The 27262-nt window shown below is 41.8% G+C and overlaps 1 protein-coding gene across 3 annotated transcripts in view; it reads left to right on the top strand.

Moving 5' to 3' along the window:
* Window positions 1–5528: 5528 nt before the first annotated feature.
* The window catches only part of THRAP3 (thyroid hormone receptor associated protein 3), a 76196-nt gene continuing 54462 nt past the window's right edge, over window positions 5529–27262 (top strand). The window contains exon 1 of one of the 3 annotated variants that reach the window (XM_030869192.2): window positions 5529–5632. The gene's annotated coding sequence lies outside the window, so the exon portion shown is untranslated. The remainder of the gene's footprint in view (window positions 5633–27262) is intronic. The other 2 variants (XM_030869198.3, XM_060307832.1) reach the window with 2 other exon arrangements.

Genomic DNA, 27262 nt, shown 5'->3' with positions numbered 1-27262 from the left:
TCTCTGAAAGTCTCTTGTACACAACAGATAGCCCCAGCAGCTCCAGTCTGCTACTCATGACTCCAGCACAGAAGTGACAGATACTCATTTCAAATGAACACATTTATTGGCTCATGCATGGAAAAGTCAAGGTGCTACTAATTTCAGGCATGGCCGAATCCAAGGACTCAAATTGGTATAGCTGAGAATTTGTCTTTCTCAACTCATGGCTCTGCTTTCCAACTCTGTTGGCTTTGTTCTCAAGAAGGCTCTCTCCAAATAATGGCAAAGATGACCATTAACAAGTCCAGGTTGGGGACTTCCCTGGTGGTGCAGTGGTTAAGAATCCGCCTGCCAGTGCAGGGGACACAGGTTCGATCCCTGGTCCAGGAAGATCCCACATGCCGTGGAGCAACTAAGCCCATGTGCCACAACTACTGAGCCTGCGCTCTAGAGCCCGTGAGCCACAACTACTGAGCCCACGTGCCACAACTACTGAAGCCCGTGCGCCTAGAGCCCGTGCTCAACAACAAGAGAAGCCACAGCAACGAGAAGTCTGCGCACTGCAACGAAGACTAGCCCCCGTTCTCTGCAACTAGAGAAAGCCTGCATGCAGCAATGAAGACCCAACACAGCCAAAAAAAAAAAAGTCCAGGTTGCTAGTCTTCTAGTTTAGCAACCCTAGAAGAAAGAGAGGGCTCTTTTCTCAGTGTTCCAGCATAGGTCTCAGGCTGATGTTCACTCTCTCTTGTAGCCTGGTTTGAGCCACCTACCAATAACTGTGGCCAAAGGAATGAAATGGGCTCATCAGCCAGAGTGGGGGAATGAAGTCATCTCAAAGGATTATCAGAGTGTTGTTACCAGAGGAGGAGGATTGGAAAGATGCTGAGTAGGCACAGCAACAGATGGCCGATCCATCTGCTCCCAGGTGGTGGAGGCATGAGATGTGCAGAAACCACAATATAAGGTAGGATCTGACAAATACAGAGTAGATGTTGGGGTACTCCTCATGGAGGGGGACCCTGAACTGACAAGATAAGCCTTTGATAGATGGGGCCATTGGGGAGGAAGGGCATGAGCTGGCACGAGGAGGCAGGAAACCCAGAGTATGGTCAAGACAAGTACACACAACTGGAGCATTGCGTATGAAAGAGCTGAGGCTGGTGAGGACATTGAGTCTAGATGCTGGAAGGCCTTGAGCTTGCCCTTCATCCCAGTGGCAATGGAATGCCTTTGAAGGTGAAGGTGAAGCTGGGAAGATAATCAGAGGTTAGGCCACATGGGACCTTGTCGGCCACACTTAGGATTTAGGATTTGGTCTTGAGAGCACTGGAGCCAGGGCTTCAGATCAGAGTTGTACTTGAGAGATAGCACTCGGACTACCTTCTGAAAGATGGCCTGAATGGAAAGAAGCAGGAGGCAGGGAGACTGAGGAAGAGTCCTTAATCATTGCCAACACTTATATACCCTTGACTCTGGCCCAGGCCCTGTTCTAATCACTTTGCCCGTGTTAAGACATGTGAAGGCCTGAAACAGGGTACTAGGAGATTCACCAGATGTTCTGGGGACAGAATACATGGGACCTTGTGACTGATGCCATATGGTAGATGAGGTAGAAAGAGGAAGCCAGGATTCCGCTGAGATTTTGAACCTGAGCAGTCAGAAGGATAGAGAGCTCCTGTAAGAAACAGAAGTAAGAACTGAAGAAAAGTTCATACACATTTACTGCTGCCAACTCTATGCCTAGCTCACTGCCAGGCCCTAGGAAGACAAAGAACAAGCTCATTGTTGCCTTCCAGGAGATGGCTGTCTGTGGGAGACACAGGCATGTAACGGATGATTTCAATACATCGTGATGAGTGTGGGGAGACTTGTACAAGAAGAGTGGGGTAGGGAGACAGTAATAGCACATCCATCCACACAGCTGCTCATGCCAGAAACCTAGGGGTCAACCTTGACTCCTTCTCTCCCTCTTTCATCCAATCACCAAGACCAGTAGATTTGATCTCCTAAGTATCTTTCTTTCTTTTTTTAAAAAAATATTTTTTTTTGGCTGTGTTTTTTGGGTCTTTGTTGCTGCGTGCGGGCTTTCTCTAGCTGGGGCAAGCGGGGGCTACTCTTTGTTGCGGTGTGTGGGCTTCTCATTGCGGTGGCTTCTCTTGTTGTGGTGCAGGGGCTGCAGTAGTTGTGGCTCGCGGCCTCTAGAGCACAGGCTCAGTAGTTGTGGTGCACGGGCATAGTTGCTCTGCGGCGTGTGGGATCCTCCCGGACCAGGGCTCGAATCCATGTCCCCTGCATTGGCAGGTGGATTCTTAACCACTGCGCCACCAGGGAAGTCCCCCTAAGTATCTTTTGAAACTGCTTACTTTTTTTCATCCCCACTGAAAACACACTAGATCAAACCACTGTGTCTTCTCATTTGAACTATTGTGATATACCTCCTAAATTGGTCTCCCACTTTCATTCTAGTTTGCCCTAATCCATTCTCACACTGAATAATCCTTTAAAATAGGAATTTCATTTAATTGTTTAGGAAATTTATTTAATCCTTTTTTTTTTTTTTTTTTTGGCCATGCTGTGCAGCATGCAGTATTGTAGTTCCCTGACCAGGGATTGAACCCGTGCCCCCTGCAGTGGAAGCACGGAGTCTTAACCACTGGATCGCCAGGGAAGTTCCCCTATTTAATCCTTTAAAAAAGGAAATCTGAATCCCTCCCCTGCTTATACACCTTTCAATGGCTTTCCATTGCTCTGAGAGTAAAATCCAATATCCTCAACCTGGGCTACCCAACCCAGCAGGATCTGACCTCACTAAGCTCACCGTGCTTTAGTTCCTGTTACACTCCAGAGTCAATAGTAGGCCTAACAATATTTAGGATGTGCCAAATTCCTTCAGGCCACAGGGCTTACCCGTGTGTTGTTTCTTCTGTCTGGAATGAATGCTCTTCCCCACTTCTCAACCTAGTTAACTGTAAGTTTATCAGTCAGTTCCTCAGGGAAGCCTCCTCTGACCTTGAAGTCTAGGTCAGGACCTCAGGATTCTCTGTCAAGAATCAGCAAACGTTTTCTATAAGGGGCACATAATAAATACTTCAGGTTTTGCAGGTCATAGAGCATCGCAACTATTCAACTCAGGGTCATAGCAGCCATCGAAAATACATAAACAAATTTATGGATGCTGAATTTTGAATTTCATATATACTTCTCATGTGTCATGAAATATTAGTATTCTTTTGATTTTTGTCAACCATTTAAAAATGAAAAAACAGGGCTTTCCTGGTGGTGCAGTGGTTGAAAGTCCGCCTGCTGATGCAGGGGACACGGGTTTGTGCCCCGGTCCGGGAAGATCCCACATGCCACAGAGTGGCTGGGCCCGTGAGCCATGGCCGCTGAGCCTGCACGTCCGGGGCCTGTGCTCTGCAACGGGAGAGGCCACAGCAGTGAGAGGCCTGCGTACAGCAAAAAAAAGAAAAAAAAATAGAAAAAAGAAAAAACAATTCTTAGCTTCTGGCCATAAAAAAACTGGAGGCGGGCTAGAATTGGCCCGTAGACCACAGTTTGCCAACCCTTATTCTGTGTTGTTTTATATATATATGTGTCATATAATCTCCTGTGTTGCCCTTATCACAGTAGTAATTAATTATGCATGTGATAGACTCCTTAATGTTGTCTCTCCAGTTAGAATTAAGCTCTGTGGAAGACAGGGACCACATTTATTTTGTTTACTATTTTCCTCCTGAGCTTCTAACACAGGGCCTGGACCATAGTAGGTGCTCAATAAATGAATGGAGTGATAAGGTGTTCTTTTCCTTAAGAGGCACTCCAAGCTTAGTGGAGAATACAGACGTATGAACAATTAACTAGGTAATACTTATTGGAGAAAAGAGTTCAGTTTTCCGCAGGTTCAGTTTGAGATACCAGTGGGAAATCAGGGTATGGAACTGAGTTGATGCTAAGACATAGATAAGGGAGTAAAATTCACAGAAGAGCTGTAAAAGCTACCTGAGTGTGCCAATCACTTAAGGAGAGAGGTCACTCAGGGAGAGAGGTTGAATGAGAAGAGAGAGAGGAGGTTGGAACTATGGGGTAAGTTTATGGGCTAGGGAAGGGGCAGAGGTAGGAGAAAGGTAAGAGATCGAACACAGAGGTGTTTTGGAAATAAAGAGTAATGACTATGTATTTTTGTATCTACCTAGTTTACCACCGTGTTCCTAGTACCTTGCACTAGGCATAGCCTATAGTAGACACTCAGAAAATCCGTGAATTGAAAATGAAATTGAAACAGAACCTTTCAAGAAGCACTACACAGCATGCAGCCTACAGGAAATGCTCAAAGAAAGAAAACAGTGTGGAAGGAATGCTGCTGAGGCCAGTAAGGGTGAGAGCTGATGTGGCACCATGTGACATTTGAGTTGAGCCTAGTGAGTTTTTCTCGCAGGAAGAATATTCAATATTTTTTTCACTTTTACTTTGTTTACATTGCCCTGGAGATGCAGAAATCCATCAAAACTGATCTTTGTTCTAAAGAGCTCACAGTCTGGTGGAGAAGACAAACACAGTTCTTGATAATTATAAGATGGAAAGGTACTGTGGGAGGACAGAGATGAGGAGGAGCTCGTAAACTTGGAAGGCTTCACAGAAGAGGTGACAGTGGAGCTCAGTCTTAAAGGTTGGCGTTCAGTAGGGTAGGAATTCTAGCGCAAACCAGCCTGTGCAAAAAACTTGATAAATGCCGTGGTTGTCAAACTTCTATGTGCGTTAAGAATCGCTGGAGAAGTCTGTTTATAATGCAGATTCCAAGGCTATACCTTCCGGGAAATTTCTCATTCTATAGGTGAGGGCATCCACTTTAATAAGCTTTACAGGACCACACTCTTTAAAACCTCTTTATGTGCTCCCATTGTCGTTGGAAGTGGGGGGCAGCGGTGGCGGGAGATGAGAGTGGAGAGCTTTGCACACCCGGGCTTCTGGGTCTCCTTAGGAGCACACTGTCACAATAAAAACAAATTCATTTTGAGTCGCGCTTTCAGGGTAGTAGCTGCTTTTGTATGCCATACTTTGTCGGAGTCCCGCAACAACTCTGTGGGGTAGAAATTAAGAGTCTCATTTCATAGGGGAGGAAGCTGAGGCTCAGAGAGGGGAGATTTGCTCAAGGTCACGAAGCGAGAAGTGGCAGGGCAGAACCCGAAAGCCAGGCTAGGAGATTCCCAGCTCAGAGACTTTCCCACTACGAAGGGAGGCCGCGAGTGGGTGGGGCTCAGGCCCTTGCTCCAGGCTGCTTCCAAAATGGTGGGGGCCTTGGCGTCAGCAACGCCCCCGCCCCTTCCGTCCACCTCCCTCCTTCTTCCCCAGGCCACCCAGGCGGGGGGAGGGGATGGAACGGAGCAGCCCACGTGACTGCCGACAACCTGGCGCGTGACGCAAAGCGGCGGGCCCGGCACTCGCCTTGCCTTGTGGGAAACGTAGTTCTATAGACCGTCAAGCTTGCCAGGAAGGCGGGACCTAGGACTACATTTCCCAGGAGGCCGCGGGGCGACGCCGCAGCAGACGTCGTCGGAGAGCTGGGACGCGGGGCGCGCTGTCGGGCGGGGGGTAGGTTCGGGCCGGTTGTGCCGTTGCGAGGTTGCTGCTGCCGTCGCTGAGGTGGGCCCAGGTGAGTGAGGGCCCTTGATGGGAATTAGGGCAGCTCAGTCTGCTCCAGTCGTTTCGTCTTTTATCTTTTCTCCGCGGCCGCTGGCTCACGGTGCCCGGCAGGCCTGGCGCGGAGCTGCTCCCCCTCGCCTGCTCCTCGGCTTCTTCTGAGCGGGCCCTGCTCGCTCCGGCTCCTCCCCCTCCCCGCCCTTCAGGGCTTCCCCTCGCTCCGGCCTAGCTCTCGACTCTCAGGGCCGCGTTTCCTCCGGAGCACCCCCTATGCTTCTTTTTCTTGCTTGCAAGCTGCCAGGGAGGGGCCTCCACCTCCTCTATCTCCCCCCCTTAGTCGGGTGAATCCTGAATCCTATTATTTGGATTTCTCTTTTTCCCGGAACTCTTGAGTGCCCTTCCCCCCAGCCTAATCTCCATTGGCCTGGATCTGTCTTCTTCTAGGGCGCATGTGGCTGACACTCAGTAAATGTTGGTGCCTCTTCCGTTCTTTTCTGCCTTGTGGCCAGAGGAGGCATAGTCCAAATTTATCACCCACGGGAACATTGGTGCGCCCACTTTCATTTCTCTTGCGCTGGAGGTGAGGCCGACTTGTGTTCCAGTGGTAATTGGCGTGTGTTCTGCCTGAATAAGGTAATTTCCTTCATCTCCCTTAGCACCCAAGCAACTTTTATCAGTTATTCTCTTTGCCTTTCTAAGTCATAGGGATGGAGTATGGCGGCAGAAACTGGCGAGTAGCGCTGCTGCCCAGCAGTTGGAGCCATCAGTGGTAGTTGAGTATTTACGAGGAGGTTGTTCATTGGATTGAAGGAAAAGCCTCTGAGAGCGTGGTAGGGCCTGGCGGGAGAGAGCCGATGAAGCTTCTGGTGGCAGCGTAACGGAAGGATCCTGGAGCCAGCTGCCTGGGTTCAAGTTTTGGCTCTGCTAGCTTTTGGTTTCAGGTCGAGGAGCTTCACTTCCAGGTCCTTCAGTTTCCTTATCTGCAAAATAGCGGCAACACTGGTTATTTTATAGCGTAACTATGAAGGTTAAATGAGGTAAATTGAAAACCACTTAGCTCATTACCTGCCAGGTATTAAGCACTAGTTATCATTATCGTCACTTTTAGAATTTATAGGTTGTAGGCCCAGACTGGAAAGGCACGTATCACACCATCTTTTTCTTTCCCTTTCGGATGGCCCTCCCTTTTCTTGTTTGTGGCAATACGGTTTGTTGTAGTTTTTTCTGTTATCTAGACAGACCGATGTGTGTATCCAGCCTGTTAAACAGCCAAAGCTGGCTGCTGCCATGAAGAACTTGTGGAACAAACTGGGCTTAGTTTGTTCCCTACTGGGAAATTAGTTTTGTGAATTAGTATACATGCTTTAGCAATATCAAAAGCAGTTTTTTCCTGCAGCTATTTAAGCTTGATTGTATTTTGTAGAAGAGTTGATTGAAGTTTCTGTTAGGAACTGTCTAACTAAAAGCCTTTACGTTCAATACAATTCCATCTCTGCTTTTTACATCTCTTAGCACTAGTGAAAGATGTCCGGTTTTGGAGACTGGTGTTTTTAGCCTGCAGATTAGGTACAGTCCAATTGTAGCGGTGGTGGTGTTAATAGTAGTCATAGCAGCAGTAGTAGTAGTAGTTCTTTAGCATATTAGTTTAATAGCATAATTAGTACAGGTTTTTTTTTTATTAATTTATTTTTTATTTTTAGCTGCTTTGGGTCTTTATTGCTGCGTGCAGGCTTTCTCTAGTTGCGGCGAGCGGGGGCTACTCTTCGTTGTGGTGCGCGGGCTTCTCATTGCAGTGGCTTCTCTTGTTGTGGAGCACTGGCTCTAGGCATGCGGGCTTCAGTAGTTGTGGCACACCGGCTCAGTAGGTGTGGCTTGCGGGCTCTAGAGCGCAGCCTCAGTAGTTGTGGCGCATGGGCTTAGTTGATCTGTGGCATGTGGGATCTTCCCAGACCAGGGCTCGAACCCGTGTCCCCTGCGTTGGCAGGTGGGTTCTTAACCACTGCGACTACGCCACCGGGGAAGTCCCCAGATACACATTTTAAAATCGTTTTTGCCAGGGGTGTAGAAAATGGATTGTGGGGCTACCAGTTAAGAGGCTGTTGTACTGTTATAGCCTGGAGATGATAGTTGCCTGAAGTAGAGAGATGGAGTGGAGATGCGTTGGTGGGAAGAAGCAGAGGGTTTTGAGATTAGGTAGTTTCAGTATTCTCTAGAGCAAGACGTTCTTAGTACGGTCCATGGACTACAGGGAGCTCATGAACTCTAAACGTTTTGTGAGGGAAGTGCATTTTCTCAAGGAGTCATTACCTTCCATCATTCATTAGAGTCTCAAAATTTAAGAACCAGGGCTCTATAGAGTTTGTAATTCAGGTTTTGTTTTGTTTGTTTTTTTTTGGCTGCACCAGGTCTTAGTTGCTGCACGTGGGCTCTTTGTGCAGGTTTATAACCCATAAAAAAGGGTTAAAAAAAAAGGGTTAAAAAAGCCCATGGCTTACCAGGAGAGTTAAGAGTCATGGGTACCCTTTCTAAAAGATTGCCTTTTTTTAAAAAAATAAAATTTATTGTATTTATTTAGTTTTGGCTGCATTGGGTCTTCATTGCTGCGTGCAGGCTTTCTCTAGTTGTGGCGAGTGGGGGCTACTTTGTGTTGCAGCGTGTGGGTTTCTCATTGCAGTGCCTTCTGTTGTGGAGCGTGGGCTCTAGGCGCAAGGGCTTCAGTAGTTGTGGCAAGCGGGCTTGGTAGTTGTGGCTCATGGGCTCTAGAGCACAGGCTCATTAGTTGTGGCACACACGCTTAGTTGCTCCACTGCATGTGGGATCTTCCCGGACCAGGGCTCGAACCCGTGTCCCCTGCATTGGCAGGCGGATTCTCAACCGCTGCGCCACCAAGGAAGCCCAAGGTTGCCTTTCTTTAGGGAACTCGTTTTTTGTTTGTTTTAAATCAGAGTTAAATGCTGTGCCATAGAAAAGTCACCTTTTAGTTTCTTTTTCTCTAGGAGTTATGGGCCGATGCACATACTGAGGAAGCTGAACATTAGTGAGCTCAGTTTCACGAAAATCCATATTCATTCCTACTGTTTTCTTCCATTGGGTTTTGTTTATAGTTTCTATTTTAGTGGTAGAAATGGAGCGCCTTAGTGTGTGAAGAGTGAGATTGTTTTCTTCTTGCTTTCCTTCTAACAGGGGTTTCATATGTATGTTTATATATTTTGTAGTGTGTTTTTCAGATGATAGTGTGTTACTGGAAGCATAGGGTGTGCTTTTTTCCACACAGTTAGAGCTCTACCACTGAAAGAACCATGTATTTTTCTTTTTATGGCAGATGTTGAAGACTGAAGGCTCATGGACTAAATCCAGTCGACAGATGTGTTTTGTTTGGCTCACACAGTGTTGTAAATTTGAATTAGTTGTCAACATTGAAAAACAGGGAGATTTCATGTAAAAATGTGGATTCAGGCTGCTTTGAAAAATCAGATCTGGCAGCCATGGACCTGTGTTTCTGCTTGCAGCAGCAGTCTTTTATAGTTGGGCATGTCCTTATATCACCACTAAAAAATATTTTTTCTGCTTTGGTGCTTTATTTGTTTCCTTTGTTTCTTCTTTAAAAAAAAAAGGAAATTTTAGATAACTTCAGAAGAGGGAGATGGAGCGGTGCAGTGGGGAGGGGGCCCCAAAACATTGAATTATTTTCTTTCCAAACTGAAGAAACCCAAGGGCTTTTAGAAAGCAAAAGGCATTGATCTGACCCCTGACCATGCCTTTTTAGCTGGCACGTGTGCACTGTCCTCATTTTTGTTCTGCCTGATTTGCTTTTCAGCATCTGGAATGCAGTAACTGCACAGCTTGGCTTGTTTCAGAAGATAGAAGGCCAAGCAAAGAGAAGTTGCTGAATGTCTAATTAGAAGACTTTTGGCGCCTGTCCTGAGGCAAAAGTGTGTGTGTGTGTGTGTTTAATGTATGCATTTGTGAAGTCGATCGCTTTGCTTTCAGAAATCCTGTGTGTGTTTTGGAGAGGTTCATAACTCAATTTTATTTTTGTCTATTTTAATTAAAAGGTCAGGATACATAAAGGATTTAAAAAAAAAAGTATTTGGCTGCGCTGGGTCTTAGTTGCGGCGTGCAGGATCTTCATTGCGGCATGCGAACTCTTAGTAGAGGCATGTGGGATCTAGTTCCCTGAATAGGGATTAACCCGGACCCCCTGCATTGGGAGCATGGAGTCTGAGTCTTAGCCACTGGACCACCAGGGAAGTCCCTACAGAAAGGATTGATAGAGGAGTCATAGAGGTGAGACTGCTTTCTGAAGTTACTGTAGAGATTTCTTCACTCCAGGACTCTCCATTGTATCAGGGCTTCCCGGAAAATGATCCCGTTGTATCTAAAGGATGTGTCCTATGTGTCCTAGAGTCTTGACTAAAACCTTTGGCTACCAGATTATGGGCTATCAGAGAAAACTTTAAAAATGAAGGAGATTGAGGAAGTTGGTCAGGCGCCAGAGTGGGTTGCCCAATAAAGAAAAAGAATTGGGTGAATTTTTTAATGTAAAAAAAATTCTTGTTTCAGGTGTTATAAAGTTATCCTTTACAAAGCCTTTTTTTTGGCCGCACAGCATGCGGGATGTGGGATCTTAGTTTCCCCGACCAGGGAGACCAGGGATCAAACCCCGCACCCCCTGCAGTGGAAGCACGGAGTCCTAAGCGCTGGACCTCCAGGGAAGTCTCACTCTGACAGTTTTGATGTCCCTTTGTATGCATGTATCACATTGGAAAGTGTTCTGAGAGAGGCTTTTCTTGATGACCTTATCTATAATGGTACTCTGATCGTTAACCAATACCCCTCCCCAACGCCGTGTTATTACTATGGGATATTACATTATTTATTTTCATCTGTTGTGTCTTCACCTTTTTAGAGAGTGAAGCAGGGATTTGTTTGATTCACTGCTGAATCCCCACACCTAGGACATTCTCTATTAAAAAGAAGAGGCTTAGTAAATATTGAGAGAAAGGATGAATTAATATGGGAATAAATAGATGGCTGACTGGGTGACAGTCTCTGGAAGTGCTCCCACTATCGAGTTCTAGCTTACTCAGATTCTGTTGAAAATAATTTGTATGGCGGTTGGTGAGGAGATTGCCAAGGGGCAAGGGGCAAGAGCGTACTTGCTGGAGCGATAAAAGTATTCTATTGTTGGGTTGGGTGGTGTTTACATAGTATATTTTGTCAAAACTCACTGAACTGTATCTTTAAAATGTGTACATCTATTATATATGAGTTATAATAATTTATAAAAATTTGTATTCAGAACTCATTCTCTAAAGGCTGTTCTGTAAAACTGAGGTAATGCGGGCTTCCCTGGTGGCGCAGTGGTTGAGAGTCCGCTTGCCGATGCAGGGGACACGGGTTCGTGCCCCGGTCCGGGAAGATCCCACATGCCGCGGAGCGGCTGGGCCCGTGAGCCATGGCCGCTGAGCCTGCGCGTCCAGAGCCTGTTCTCCGCAACGGGAGAGGCCACAACAGTGAGAGGCCCTCGTACCAAAAAACAAAAACAAAAACAAAAACAAAAAGACTGAGGTAACTCTGTAGGTAGGCTGTGGTAATGATTGTTTTCCTTGAATTTTTGGTAAGTTTAGCCAAGTGTAGGTGGGACAGGAGGTTTTAAAATACTCTGGAGTGAGGAGGTGCCTCAGGCGTTATGAGGGAAGGAGGCTAAGCTGGCCAGGCTCTGAATAGCCCACCCCCATTTCAGTCTGAGGTGCTGCATTGATATTTTATACTTTGGGGTTTGGTAGGGGATATTTTCTGTTCCACTTTTAGCAGAATATTTTCAGCTGTAGTGTTCATTTAATAGGGCATGGTCATGGAGTTATATGATCTGTGGTACCTAGAGACCTTGGAATGAGATGAGAAATGGAAGTCGTTTCTTATCAGAAGTTTTTTGTTGTTGTTTTTAATTAAACTGGGACCTTGGGGCAAGTTGCTTAACCCTTCAGTGTATCTGTTCAATTTCAGATGGAGATGGAAATCTCTTATCTACCTCCAACAAGGGTTATTGTGATGGCTAGATGGTTAGCCCAGTGCCAGGGTTAATAGTAGGGATTCAACAAATTAATTTTATTATATATGGAAGATGGATTGCTTGTTAGCTACTTGGGAAAGGGAAGTAGTTATATGGCATTAAATCTGAAAGGACAGTGAGAAACACCCAGAGCCCTCAACTGATAGCATATGGAAAGTGCTGAGTACATGATTAAGTTGGTGTTCAAGATTGTGAGGGAAGGATGACTTAATTATTCAATAAACAGCTCTGGAACAGTTGGCTAACCTTTTTGAAAATTACGTTAACTTGACAAAATAAATCACGTGAAAACTAGAGATACAGATTAAATAAAAAATGAAATACCATTTTTTCCCTCAGATCTCCATCATGATAAAAAAAACAATATAACGGTTATTGTTGGTGAGGGTGTGGGGAAATGGACATTCTCAGGTACTCCTGGTAGCAATATAAGGTGCTGTAGCTGTTCCAGAGAACAACACAATGTACCTGTGCTTTTAGGAATATACCATAAGGAAATAATTGCACAGGTCCTTAAAGATAAGGATAATCATTACAGTGTTACATTAAGTGAAAAATTAAAGACAACCTAAATGTACAACACTAGGGAACTGCTTATGTTATAGCATGTGTGTACAGTGGAATGCTAGGTAGAAAAGAGAAGTAGATGGAAGCACCATATTTGTTGACATAATACAATGTGTAGAAAAATGCCCAGAACTGATGCTTTTGTTCTGTTCAAAAACCTTTCTGACTCTCCATTTCCTCCTTAGTGTTTATTAAGCGTGTACTGAGCTTTAGATTCTGTTGGAGAAAAATTACCTTAAATATGTGGTCTGTGGTCTAGATCTGCACGGTTCATTTTGGTAGCCACTGGCCAAATGTGGCTAGCTTACTTTGAGTTAATTAAAATTAAATACTTAGTATACTTACTTAGTATACTTAGTATAGTTTTCACACTAGCCATATTTCAGGTGGGCAATAGCAGCAACATGTGAATGGTGGCTGCCATTTTGAGGAGCATAGATATGGAACATTTTCCTCATCTCAGGAAGTTCTGTTAGCGTGGATCTAGATTGTCTTTTCATGTTTTTGTCAGCATTGCTTCTGCATATGATAGGTGGAGCCTCAGAGTAGTTGCAGTTTTCTCCCCTTAGAGTTTACAAAAGAATTTTGGACTTTGCTTTGGCCATCATTTATGCATCACCATTTTCATAATATTTAAACTCTCTTTACCACTTAGCCCACAATGGGTTTGTTCAGAATGCAGAGAGAATGCTACCTCTGTGGCCAAAGGGGAAAACATGGGGACAATTTTGCTAAACCTCCTAGTTCTGGATTAGAATTTTTTTTAACCTATTAGAGTTTCTGTTCATCACTTTAAAAACAACTGAGCAGGAACTGGAATTGAGATTCATGCATGGATTGTTTTTGATGTTGTATGGCTTTTCTTTTTTGGGGGAAAGAGGGCATTAAATACTTACTAAATGTCTGCTAAGTGCTAGGCATTTACTAAAATGAAAATAACGTGGTATACAGATCTTTACTGATTGATATTCTTTTAGGATTTAATTTCTGTCCAGGTTAGTTATTTTTTAGAAGTGGATGGATTTATTGCTTAAATGGGGGCTTCAAATATTGCCTTCAGAATATTGGTTATTTATGTTGGATGAGCTAAATCTTAATTTGTTACTTTGGGGCTAGGATAGGCAAATATATTCCCACTGTGTTAGTGTTATTACAGTTGTGATGATCCCATTGAATGTGGCTGAAATGAACTTTTAGAAGATTTAGTGTAAGTTGGCTTTTACATTCTCTCATCCCTTTAGGCTCATGTTTCTCTTATACTGGGTAGGTTAGTTGCTCTGCATCAAGTGTTTTTCGTAGGGATGAAAATTTCTTTGATTTTTTTTTTTTCGTCCAGTGTTTTATTATGAAAGATTTCAAGCATGCAGAAAAGTTGAAAGAATTGTACAGTGAGTACCCATACGCCCGCCACTTAGATTCTACATTTGTTAGCATTTTGCTATGTTTACTTTATCACATATCTTTTTTTTTTTTAATCACATATCTTTATACTCATCACTCCACCGTATTTTTTTTCCAGGTTTTTTTGTTGTGGCTAAATATACAGAACATAAAATTTACCATGATAATTTTTAAGTGTGCAGTTCAGTGGTATTAAGTACATTCACTGTTGTGCAGCCATCATCACTGTTCATCTGCAGAATGTTTCATCTTGCAAAATCGGTACTCTATACCCCATTAAATAGTCAGTCCCCATTCTCCCTTCCATCCCCAGCCTCTGACAACCATCATTCTATTTTGTCTCTAAGGTTTAGACTGCTCTAAGTACCTCATTATAAGGGGAATCAGAGCATTTGTCTTTTTGTGACTAGCTCACTTCAGTTAGCATAATGTCCTCAAGGTTTATTCATGTTGTAATATGTCAGAATTTCCCTTCATAATATTCCATTGTATGTAGGTATATACCACATTTTGCTTATCCATTTATCCATCAGTCAGACACTTGGGTTTTTTCCATGTTTTAGCTATTGTGAATAATGCTGCTGTGAACCTAGGTGTACAAATATCTCTTCAAGACCTCGCTTTCAGTCCTTTTGAGTATATACCCAGAAGTTGAATTGCTGGATCATATGGTAATTCTATGTTTAGTTTTTTGAGGAACTGCCATTCTCTGCTGTTTTCCACAGTGGTTACACCGTTTACATTCCCAACTACAGCGCCAATTCTTCCACATCCTCACCAGCATTTCCTCCCTCCCTCCCTCCCTCCCTCCTTCCTTCCCTCCTTCCTTCCTCCCTCCTTCCTTCCTCTTTTCTTTTTTTTTTTTTTTAAATAGTAACCATTCTAATGGGTGTGGGGTAGCTTTGGTTAGCATTTCCCTATTGATTAGTGATGTCCTCTTTTCATATGCTGTGGACCATTTGTATATCTTCTTTTGAGAAATATTTGTTCAAGTCCTTTGCCCATTTCCTTATTTTTTTTGAAGCATTTTAAAGTAAGTTGCAGAAATCAGTACATTTTATATTTAAACGCTTCAACATGCATATCATTAGCTAGAGTTCAATATTTATGATTGAACTCTTATGAGTCTCCTTTTTTTTTTTTTTTGGTTACGCGGGCCTCTCACTGGTGTGGCCTCTCCCGTTGCGAAGCACAGGCTCTGGACGCGCAGGCTCAGCGGCCATGGCTCACGGGCGCCGCCGCTCCGGGGCATGTGGGATCCTCCCAGACCGGGGCACGAACCCGTGTCCCCTGCATCGGCAGGCGGACTCTCAACCACTGCGCCACCAGGGAAGCCCCCTTGTGCTGTTTTGACAGTTGAATGAACAGTGTTAGTTGAGCACTAGAAATTCTCAAATGTAATTGTTTTGAATGTCATTTGAGTTTACCCACTACAGTGAACCATCTCTTCAACAAATTGTTGGACTCTTGGTTTAGAAGCAGTGGATCCAAAATTCATTGAAAGAATGATACGTAGAGTGTCATTTAACTATTGCAAATGCTTTCTCATATCATTTATTATCATTTTTTAATATTTTTGAAACATCTTCTCTTTGAGAGAAGGCAGCTTAATGAAAAAAATTTTAACATGGTTAGCCCAAAGAGCAGCTTCCTGATAAAATCTGATACCTGCCCTGACCATTAACGTGTTGAGCTATTTTCATACATGAGCCATGAATGTAAATCAAAGGTTAACTGTTTAATTTTGAAATTGTCACCTAGCATTGCTGGGATTTTTAGGAAACTAAGATTTTATGTGCTGAGGGCTTCCCTGGTGGCGCAGTGGTCGAGAGTCCGCCTGCCGATGCAGGGGACATGGGTTAGTGCCCCGGTCCGGGAAGATCCCACATGGCGCGGAGCGGCTGGGCCCGTGAGCCATGGCCGCTGAGCCTGCGCGTCTGGAGCCTGTGCTCCACAGCAGGTGAGCCCACAGCAATGAGAGGCCCGCGTACCGCAAAAAAAAAAAAAGATTTTATGTGCTGGTCAAAAGTATACATAAGCTGTAACTTAAGTTCCAGATATAATATGTATATATAATATTATAACAATGTGTTATTCCATCTGGAATCTTAACCTTTCCCTTCTCACCTGATCTTATTCTGGTAACTTATCCTAGAGCTGTGAACAAGAAATAGGAGGTGCTTTCTGAGGAGAGGATCTTTGGTTTCCTTGTTCTGTATTAAATATCATTGCAGAGCTGTAAGGATACAGGCTTTGTCTTCTGTATTGTTCATCCTCCTGCCTTTACTCCTTTTACTGTGTAGGAAAACATTGTTCAAATCAAAATTTTAAGTCCTGGATACACTTTTTGGATGCATTATGTGTACAAAACTCAGCCTTTCATATAGTAACTCATGAATAATCTAGTTTTCTGTAGAAAATATTCACAACTTTTTCTTGACTATGTTTTTTGCGGCATGTGGGATCTTAGTTCCTTGATCAGGGATCAAACCCGTGCCCTTGGCATTGAGAGCGCGTAGTCTTAAGCACTGGACCGCCAGGGAAGTCCCTTGACTGTATTTCTTGATACAAGTTATATAGCATTTGGTGTCATTTTTTTTTCTCCCTGAGTAGCAGCACCTGAATTGGACCCAATGTGGAATTAAACAAAATGCTAAGGATTTAGCCGGATCTCTGCTTTGCATTGGACAGATATTTTAGTATCAGCTCAGTTTTTTAAAAGGTGATTCTGGAAATGGAAGTATCTTTAAGGATTTAATTTGTTGTTTGGTGGTTATGTAAGCATGTTAGTGGGGAAAAAAGCCTTAATATAAGTATAAAATCTTGATTCACTACTGAAACAATTTGGGAAACTAAAGTTCTCCTTGTTGAGCCTATCCACTGTTACCTTTCCCTTCCAACTTCGTATTTTTCAAACTGCCCTTTTAGAATACAGTGTGCTATGTGCTTTACATACATTAATTCGTTTAATCCTATGGTAATTTTATAAGATCAGTGTATCTGTTTGTTTTTTTTTGCTGTACGCGGGCCTCTCACTGTTGTGGCCTCTCCAGTTGCGGAGCACAGGCTCCTGCCGTGCAGGCTCAGCGGCCATGGCTCACGGGCCCAGCCGCTCCGCGGCATGTGGGATATTCCCAGACCGGGGTACGAACCCGTATCCCCTGCATCGGCAGGCGGACTCTCAACCCCTGCGCCACCAGGGAAGCCCTGTATCTGGTTTTTTTTGTGTGTGTGTGGTACGCGGGCCTCTCACTGTTTTGGCCTCTCCCGTTGCGGAGCACAGGCTCCGGACACGCACGCTCAGCGACCATGGCTCACGGGCCCAGCCATTCCGCGGCATGTGGGACCTTCCCGGACCGGGGCACGAACCCGTGTCCCCTGCATTGGCAGGTGGACTCTCAACCACTGCGCCACCAGGGAAGCCCTGTATCTGTTTTTTGATATGAGAAACTTAGTAGTAAGATTACACACCTTGTTCAAGCCTGCACAGTAGTGGAGTCAGGATTCTAATCCATGTCGGTCACATTTGCAAAATTCTTGCTCTTAATCACTCTGCCTGTATTCAACATACACTTTTTTTTTTCTTTCTTTTTTTTTAAGAAAGAATTATTTTATTTTTGGCTGTGCTGCACAACTTGCGGAATCTTAGTTCCCCAGCCAGGGATGGAACCCGTGCCCCCTGCAGTGGAAGCGCAGAGTCCTAACCAGTGGACTGCCAGGGAATTCCCCTCCACATACACTTTCATATGCTTGTCCTTCAATGTGGAGTTGTTTCTTTGATTTAACCTTAAGAGCATTGCTTTATGAGTTCTATTTCAATCTTTGGAAGTTGTTTGCAAAAGTTTAAATGTGTGTGGCCAAGAAGCTTATGAGGTACGTGGGAATGCTTGTACTTTTCTGTCACTATTATAGAGAATTGTATTAATCCTTTTTTCCTCTAGAGAGGGACTGAGAAATGAAGTCTAAAGTGAGCACAACAACAGGTTCAGCATTGTACAGCATTTTTTTCATGGTTTTAAAGTATGCAATCTGAAGACATGTAGAAAGTACAAAGAATAATACTGTATAACTGGTGCCCATGTATTGACTATTTAAGAGATCGGTTTAATAAATTTAAGAAATAAAGCTTTACCACCATAGCTAAGTCTTCTAGAATTGTTCTTCCCTTCTCCCCCAACCTCTCTTCTAACTTGGTGTTTATGCATTTTTCTAGACTTCTATTAAAAATGTATGTTTTGTAAACAAAATACACTATTTTTGTGTTTTTAAAACTTCATGTAAATTGTTCAATACCAACTGATACCAAGAAGTTCTTGTTTCTTTTTTTTTTTAGCGTTTTTCTCCTTTTTTTGTTGTTGCTTTTTTGTAGCTTTTTTTTTTTAATGTTTATTTATTTATTTTTGGCTGCGTCGGATTTTCATTGCGGCTTGTGGGCTTCCCTTTAGTTGTGGTGTGCAGGCTTCTGAGTGTGTGGGCTCTGTAGCTGCGGCACGGGGGCTTAGTTTCCCACAGCATGTGGGATCCTAGTTCCCTGACCAGGGATTGAACCCTTGTCCTCTGCATTGGAAGGCAGATTCTTAACCACCGGACTACTAGGGAAGTCCCTAGCTCTTGATTCTTGAAACCAAGAAGTTGTTTTTTGTAACTTCTTTTTCTGCTCAGGCTTCTGTTTGTGGGATTCATTCATGGTATGTGTGTTCTTCATTTTCACTGTTTTATAGTATTCATTGTATGAAAGTGCCAGTTTTTATTTATCCATTTTGTACTGTATCCTGTTTGTACTCAGAGAGCGCTGCCAAGAATATTCTTGTATATATTTTCTACTGACTTGAGATAATTTCTCTAGGGTTTATACCTAAAACTGGAATTTCTGGTTCACGGGATGTGCACATCTTTAACTGTCAACATTATTCTCCAGAGGAATTATACCAGTTTATACTCCCAATATATGCATTTCTGTTGCTGTACATCTTAATGGCACATGATGTCGTTAGACTTTAAAATTTTTTGCCATTCTTGTGAGTATGAAATATTTTATTATAGTTTTAAGTTGTATTTCTCTGATTAGTAGTGAAAATGAATCTTTGCATGTGTGTATTAGCCATATAGGTTTTTTCTTTTTTTAATTGATCATCCCCTTAGCCCACTTTATTTTTAGCGTTTATCATCACTTGGCATACAGTATATAGTTACTTGAGTGTATGTCTTGCTCCACCAACCACAAGATGAGAGACTTTCTCCTTTTGTCAGTGTTGTACCTCTAGTGACAAGGACAATGCCTGGCATACGTAAGTGTTCAATAAGTATTTAATAAGTTAATCTTTTTTTATCTGAATAATTGAGTTTTTTGCCTTTTTTATTGATTTGTAGAAGTTCTTTATATAGAGTCTGGATTTTAATCCTTTGTTTATGTGTACTGCAAATATACTCTCCTAGTATGTGGTTTTGTTTTGATTTTCTAAAGCATATAGACATATTTATCAATCTTTATGTCTATGGTTTATACTTATAACTTATTTCAAATCCTCTACCCGGAATTTGTACAAATATTCTCCTATATTTCCTTCTAAATGTTTTAAAGCTTTTCACATTTAATGTTTGTTTATATGCTTTTTTTTTTTTTTTTTTAAGTCCACTTGGAGTTTATTTTGTGTGATGTGAGGTAGGGGTCATTGGTGAGCAGTTACATTGCTTATAAATGTTTTGGAAATAAGATGCATTTTGTGAGAAACCCTGTATTTAGGAGTGGCTAGGTGGCCTTGGGATTTTGGCATTTTGTGGGAAGAAGAGGTTTGCATCCCTAAAGGTGTTTGTAAATTGATGTTGGGTTAACATCAGCAAATTTACAAAGCAGTTGCAAATTTATTTCTAGAATTAGCAGAACCAGAATATATGTGGACGTTTTGGGTAGAGTTCCAAAATTGCTGATAAGACTGTTTCTTAATTTGTTTGAAAATAAGTTATTTGGCAGTACTCTGGGAAGTAGTTTTGATCTTTGTGTCAAACCTAGTAGCTTCTTCCAATTTGTAATTTAAAAAGGAAAAATACGAAAGAAAAAAAATCTCTGAAGGTGAATGTACTTTAGTAGGTTCTCCAGCATGACATGATCATATCCAAATTGGTTGCTGGAATAATGTCACAAATATTTGTAACAGATTATTCCGGCATCAAATTTAGTCTCTTTCCTGTTGCTTGTTTACAGATGAGATGAAATGTGACTCATTTAGAAGTTGGTTATCCTGGTCTGATGCTCTGGGTTAAATGGGTTAATCAAATTACTATTTTGGATAAATTTTTTTAGTGAAAGTAAGCAGTTGTGGAAGATAATACTCTGAATGTACCATCCACTTTTCCAACTCTGAAATTAAGTTTTTTGGGAATTCCCTGGTGGTCCAGTACTTAGGACTTGGTGCTTTCACTGCTGGGGCCTAGGTTCAATCCCTGGTCAGGGAACTAAGATCCGTAAAACACACAGCACGGCCGAAAAATAAATAAAATTAAGAGTTTTTTTGTGGATTGAAATTTCGTTTCAAATAGGCCTTTAGTGAATTAGATTTATTTATTTATTTATTTAGATATACTTTTAGTTAGCATCTCCCTGTAGCTTCCAGTAGTGTAAATTTAAGGCAAATAATAGATAATTTAGGGAAGACATTTCATAAAGCACATTTAAAAATTTTTTTCCTGTTAGATAATTAATTGGGAAGAAAAGTGAGAAATTAGAGCAGAGTGGATGAAGTTTGTGGTTTAAGGTTCTTTAACAGGTGAAAGGTAGCATGATGATGTGGAAAGAACCGGGACACACTGAGAGCTAAGGGCCTTTAGCTCTAGTTTTGCCTCATCTTCTTGGGCAAATCTCTTCCTTTATCTGGGTTCAGGTTTCCTTCTGTGAAAAGTAGTTGTAGTTTAGATAATGATCTCTAAGAGTGCTTCCAGTTCTTAATGCTTTGTGATTCTAATTCTAGTGAGATTTGTCCATAACTCTCATATGCTTCTGGGTCAGATTGGAGTGGATCATGGTCTCTTAATCACACGACTCTCTGCTCTTTGATTAAAGCTAGCTGTAGACTGACTCAGGGCTGCACACCCTGTACATGGTCTGATGATAATGAACTTTCTGTTTATTCTCCTAGTGCTAGGAGAAATAACAAATAACTATTTACAAATAACTATTTCAGTGAGGTTTAGAAACAGAGGCATAAAAGTTATAAACGTAGGTTGGAAGTTGTATTAATACCAGGGTCTTGGCAGATAATGATAATACTGAGCAGAGATAAACTGCTCTGTTGTATTATAAGCACCTTAAAAGGGCACAGATTTTCTGATTCATCTTTGTGCTTTCCATAGTGCCCAGTGAAGGAAATTAACATTTATATTATTACTTGAGTCCTTGCTATATTACTGTGCACTGTACTATGATTTAGATGTTTTCCTCATTTAATCGTTTCAGTAGCTTATGAGATAGTGTTGCCCTTATTTTATAGGTCAGGAAACTGAGACTTAAAGGAGTCAAAATGCTTTAAAGTAGTTTGTTTTTTTTTTTTTTGGCAGTACGTGGGCCTCTCACTGTTGTGGCCTCTCCTGTTGCGGAGCACAGGCTCCAGACGCGCAGGCTCAGCAACCATGGCTCACGGGCCCAGCCGCTCTGCGGCATGTGGGATCTTCCCGGACCGGGGCACGAACCCGTGTCCCCTGCATCGTCAGGTGGACTCTCAGCCACTGCGCTACCAGGGAAGCCCTAAACTAGTTTTTATGTGACGCCAGAGTCTGTTCTCTTTATTGTCTCAGTATGCTGCCTAGCAAAGACATTATCCATTGGGTGCACTCAATGAATGTTAACTCAGTGAAATACTTGTGAAATGTTTTATGTTCATTGTTTTGGATCTTTTTTTTTTTTTAAAGTATTTATTTATTTATTTAGGGCTGCGTTGGGTCTTAGTTGCAGCATGCGGATCTTTTGTTGTGGCGTGTGGGCTTCTCTCTAGTTGTGGCTTGCGGGCTCAGTAGTTGCAGTGGGTGGGCTTAGTTGTCTTGCAGCATGTGGGATCTCAGTTGCCTGACCAGGGATCCCCTGCATTGCAAGATGGATTCTTAACCACTGGACCACCAGGGAAGCCCCCCAACTAAGTATCTTACTAATAGGACATCCTTAAGGCAAGGCAACATGTGGTTGGCAGTTGTGTTCCAAGGTAAAAAATTAAACCTGAGAGGGGGACTGGAAGTTGAGGATAGGGAGGGTAGAAATTAGGAAGGAGACCTCTTTTCATTATGTAGTCTTATACAGTTTGAAATTTTTACTGTGCTTGTATTACTAAAATGAAAAAACTAGGTAAAAAGAATTAAACATTTTAAGTTTGCTAAGGCAAATGAAACAGTTTAAGTTAATATCTCAAGTTCTATGATTCTGTACATGTTTTTACCATTTTAAAAACTGTGTACATGTGCCACAATATGGCTGAACCTTGAAGACATGCTAGGTGACGTAAGTTAGATGTAAAAGGACAACACTGTATGATTCCACTTGCGTGAGATACCTAGATTAGTCAACTTCATGGAGACAAAGTAGAGTGGTGGTTGCAGTGGTGGGGGTGTTACTGTTTAACAGGTGCGTGGTTTGTCTTGGGGAGATGGAAGAGTTCTGGAGATGGATGGTGGTGATGGTTGCATACCAGTGGGAGTGGGCTGAATGCCACTGATCTGCACTGTACGCCTAAAAATGGTTAAAATGGTATATCTTCTGTTATATATATTTTACCATAGTAAAATATATATATATTATTTAGCTAGTATTTACTCATTTTGTTATTCAACACCGGGGAATCCAAAAAAAGGAGTTTGATCTGGTACTTGCCCTCAAGGAGCAAAATAGTCTAGTAATATTGCATGATTAGTATTTTTCAAGGAATAGATGCTTAAGTTGTAAGGAAATGGTGATAGCTTATAAAAAGTTGTAATGTGATAAAATAAATTCTGGAAAAGTAGCTGTTAGGATTTCCTGACAGTCTTACATGCTGAATAGGCCAGAGGATTCAGATGAGAAGGTTATAATTTTGCCCTGAGGCCCCTCTGCATAGCCTGAGAGCAAGATTTTAAAAATCACCTGTCTAGGTAGGAACTGTCAGGTACACAGATGGCATGTTGATCCGTCTCTCTCTCTTGTAAACTGAGAACCTGGGGCACAGAATAATGGTGTCATTTAGGGGTCAAGCTCATTCAGCCTGGAATGAAGTATAGGTTTGGGTTTGTTGCCAGAGTGTTCTGCTTCTTTAAGAGATTTGGAAGATGTAGTGTCTTATATTCTGAGTCTGCCATAAATCCAGACTCTGAATTATCAAGAGAGAGAACATAATTGTTTAATGACCGTGTGACTATCCACACCAGCTAGTTGAAGTCTTGTTGTCTTTTAACTCTGTCATTTTGACATTGGCCTGATTCATAATTATTATTATTGAGTACTAATGGTGTGCTAAGCACTTTCAGTAACTTTATGCATATTTATTCAATTTTCATAACCCTTTGTAGTAAGAACCAGTTTTACAGGTAAAGAAACAGAGATAGTGAGATTTAATTAAGAAATTTATCACAGGTCTAAGTCAGTTGGTGGAGTGGGAATCAATCAAATCTAGGCAGTCTAGTTTTAGAGCATGTGTTCTTTTTTATTATTTATTGGTTAGTGCTTTGCAGATTGCTTTGGGATGATGGATTACTAATTTTATTTGCTTTACTGTAAGTTGCTGGGCATAAGTATTTAAAAATGACATTTTCTACTATTTGAGACCCTACAGTTTTGAGAATTACTGTTCATTAAGGGTTTATTCTTGTTTGGCCATTTGCACTACATGACTTTGTTAGGCAAGTTATGTAAATTGCATACAGTTTTTATAATACAGGTGTATTAGTGAGAAGAATGGGATTCTTTTGGGGGGGATAACACTTCTTTTAATTGGGGTCCATAGCAATTGATGGCAAATGTCATCTGTTAATGATGAAATTTGTAGTGAGATTTTACAAATGTCATCTTTTTAAAAATATTAATTTATTTTTGTCTGCGTTGGGTCTTCGTTGCTGTGCGCAGACTTCCTCTAGTTGTGGCAAGTGGGGGCTACTCTTCGTTGCGGTGCGCGGGCTTCTTCTCATTGCGGTGGCTTCTCTTGTTGCAGAACATGGGCTCTAGGCTTGCGGGCTTCAGTAGTTGAGGTGTGTGAGCTCAGTAGTTGTGGCAGATGGGCTTAGTTGCTCTGAGGCATGTGGGATCTATTCCGGACCAGGGCTCAAACCCTTGTCCCTGGCATTGGCAGGCGGATTCTTAACCACTGTGCCACCAGGGAAGTCCCCATATGTCATCTTTGAAAACGTTTTTTCACACAGGTCCTGCCAAATACTAATCTTAATCCATGAGCATATGATTTTTTTTCGGAGCATATGATTTTAATTGAGCATATTTATCACTTGGAAGGCTTTGTAGAATTCTTTTAGATTCTTTTCTCGATATTTGCTTTTTAGCCTGCCCTTACACTGCACATTAATCATTTCCAATTGATGATTAGATGGAAGTTCCTTAGTTGTGTTTAGATGGATTTTGAAATATGGAGATTTCCTTTGCACTTGCATTGAGGAAATATAGTAAAACTGTAGTTTGAGCTAAGAAAATATGTCTGCTTCAAATTTGTGTGGGACTGGAGATCTCATTGCTTGTTTTAACGTTCGACAGTACAGGAAATGAAAAAAGTAACCAACATTACTTGTGATTCAAACAATGTATGTTCATTTTAATTTGCTGTAGTATGTTTCCCATAGAAGTGCTGTTTTGTCTTGTTAATTTTCAAATGGATTTATTAAGAGACGTTATTAAGTGTGCAGCAAAAGCTAATTTCCAAAGCCATAAAGTATTCAGTAATAGTGTTTAAGGGTGATTCGTCTTCAGAAAAATTTCAAATTCAGTCTTTTGGGTTTTTTTTAGAGTATTTATTTAGGCTGCGCCGGGTCTTTGTTGTGGCATGTGGGATCTTTAGTTGTGGCATGTGGACTCTTAGTTGTGGCATGCATACTCTTAGTTGCAGCATGCATGTGGGATCTAGTTCCCCGACCAGGGATTGAACCCGGATCCCCTGCATTGGGAAAATGGAGTCTTAACCACTGGACCACCAGGGAAGTCCCTCAAATTCAGCCTTGAGCTTAAAAAAAAAAAAAAAAACACAATAAAATTTTATGGCTGCTAAGCCATTTAACTGCTGTTTAGTAGGCAAGTCAGGATTCACCTTCTGTTTCTGACAGAAATTCATAGAACTGATGAATCCATTACAGCAGTGGATTGAGAGCAAATGAAGGTCACTCTTGACAATACTGGATCAATAAGCATGTGATACATTTTTTTTGCAGAATACTTGCTGATGAACAGTACAGTGAATAAACCATTTGCTTGAAATACTTTACATTTTCACAGGCTTTGTAAATTTGTCCAACTAAGCCCTTTTTTCTCCACACGTTTTTACCACCATTATTTGTGCACATCTTAGCAGATTCAGGTTCAGATTGTATTGAATTAATGTTCTCTCAACCTTTGTGAAAAGATTCTTGCCAGTGGTTGTTCCACACAGACTGTTGTGTTCATAGTGTTCAGTCACTTCAAACTCAGCGTTGACGTCACTAAACAACTGAGCAGTTTCAGTAATATCTGTTGAATCATCTAGAGCCATGGAACACCACTCACAATCATTTGCCTTTTTTTCAAAATAAATTTATTTTGAACAGTTTGATTTACAGACAGTCTCAGAAAATAGTACAGGGTGTTCCTATATATACCCCCATATCCATTTCACCTGTTAACACCTTGCCTTAGTATAATACATTGGTCACAACTAATGTACCAATATTGGTACATTGGTATATTCTTTTTTTTTTTGGGTATATATATATATATATATATATATATATATATATATTTAACATCTTTATTGGGGTATAATTGCTTTACAGTGGTGTGTTAGTTTCTGCTTTATACCAAAGTGAATCAGTTATACATATACATATACATATGTTCCCATATCTCTTCCCTCTTGCGTCTCCCTCCCTCCCACCCTCTCTATCCCACCCCTCCAGGCGGTCACAAAACATCGATCTGATATCCCTGTGCTATGCGGCTGCTTCCCACTGGCTATCTACCTTACGTTTGTTAGTGTATATATGCCCACGCCTCTCTCTCGCTTTGTCACAGCTCACCCTTCCCCCTCCCCATATCCTCAAGTCCGTTCTCCAGTAGGTCTGTGTCTTTATTCCTGTCTTACCCCTCGGTTCTTCATGACATTTTTTTTTCTTAAATTCCATATATATGTGTTAGCATAAGGTATTTGTCTTTCTCTTTCTGACTTACTTCACTCTGTATGACAGACTCTAGGTCTATCCACCTCATTACAAATAGCTCAATTTCGTTTCTTTTTATGGCTGAGTAATATTCCATTGTATATATGTGCCACATCTTCTTTATCCATTCATCCGATGATGGGCTCTTAGGTTGTTTCCATCTCCGGGCTATTGTAAATAGAGCTGCAATGAACATTTTGGTACATGACTCTTGTTGAATTTTGGTTTTCTCAGGGTATATGCCCAGTAGTGGGATTGCTGGGTCATATGGTAGTTCTATTTGTAGTTTTTTAAGGAACCTCCATACTGTTCTCCATAGTGGCTGAACCAATTCACATTCCCACCAGCAGTGCAAGAGGGTTCCCTTTTCTCCACACCCTCTCCAGCATTTATTGTTTCTAGATTTTTTGATGATGGCCATTCTGACTGGTGTGAGATGATATCTCATTGTAGTTTTGATTTGCATTTCTCTAATGATTAATGATGTTGAGCATTCGTTCATGTGTTTGTTGGCAGTCTGTATATCTTCTTTGGAGAAATGTCTATTTAGGTCTTCTGCCCATTTTTGGATTGGGTTGTTTGTTTTTTTGTTATTGAGCTGCATGAGCTGCTTGTAAATTTTGGAAATTAATCCTTTGTCAGTTGCTTCATTTGCAAATATTTTCTCCCATTCTGAGGGTTGTCTTTTGGTCTTGTTCATGGTTTCCTTTGCTGTGCAAAAGCTTTGAAGTTTCATTAGGTCCCATTTGTTTATTTTTGTTTTTATTTCCATTTCTCTAGGAGGTGGGTCAAAAAGGATCTTGCTGTGATTTATGTCATAGAGTGTTCTGCCTATGTTTTCCTCTAAGAGTTTGATAGTTTCTGGCCTTACATTTAGGTCTTTAATCCATTTTGAGCTTATTTTTGTGTATGGTGTTAGGGAGTGATCTAATCTCATACTTTTACATGTACCTGTCCAGTTTTCCCAGCACCACTTATTGAAGAGGCTGTCCTTTCTCCACTGTACATTCCTGCCTCCTTTATCAAAGATAAGGTGACCATATGTGCGTGGGTTTATCTCTGGGCTTTCTATCCTGTTCCATTGATCTATCTTTCTGTTTTTGTGCCAGTACCATACTGTCTTGATTACTGTAGCTTTGTAGTATAGTCTGAAGTCAGGGAGCCTGATTCCTCCAGCTCTGTTTTTCGTTCTCAAGATTGCTTTGGCTATTCGGGGTCTTTTGTGTTTCCATACAAATT

Source organism: Globicephala melas, chromosome 1 (assembly GCF_963455315.2).
Source record: "Globicephala melas chromosome 1, mGloMel1.2, whole genome shotgun sequence".
Lineage (NCBI taxonomy): Eukaryota > Metazoa > Chordata > Mammalia > Artiodactyla > Delphinidae > Globicephala > Globicephala melas.
This window is presented reverse-complemented; position numbering and strand designations above follow the sequence as displayed.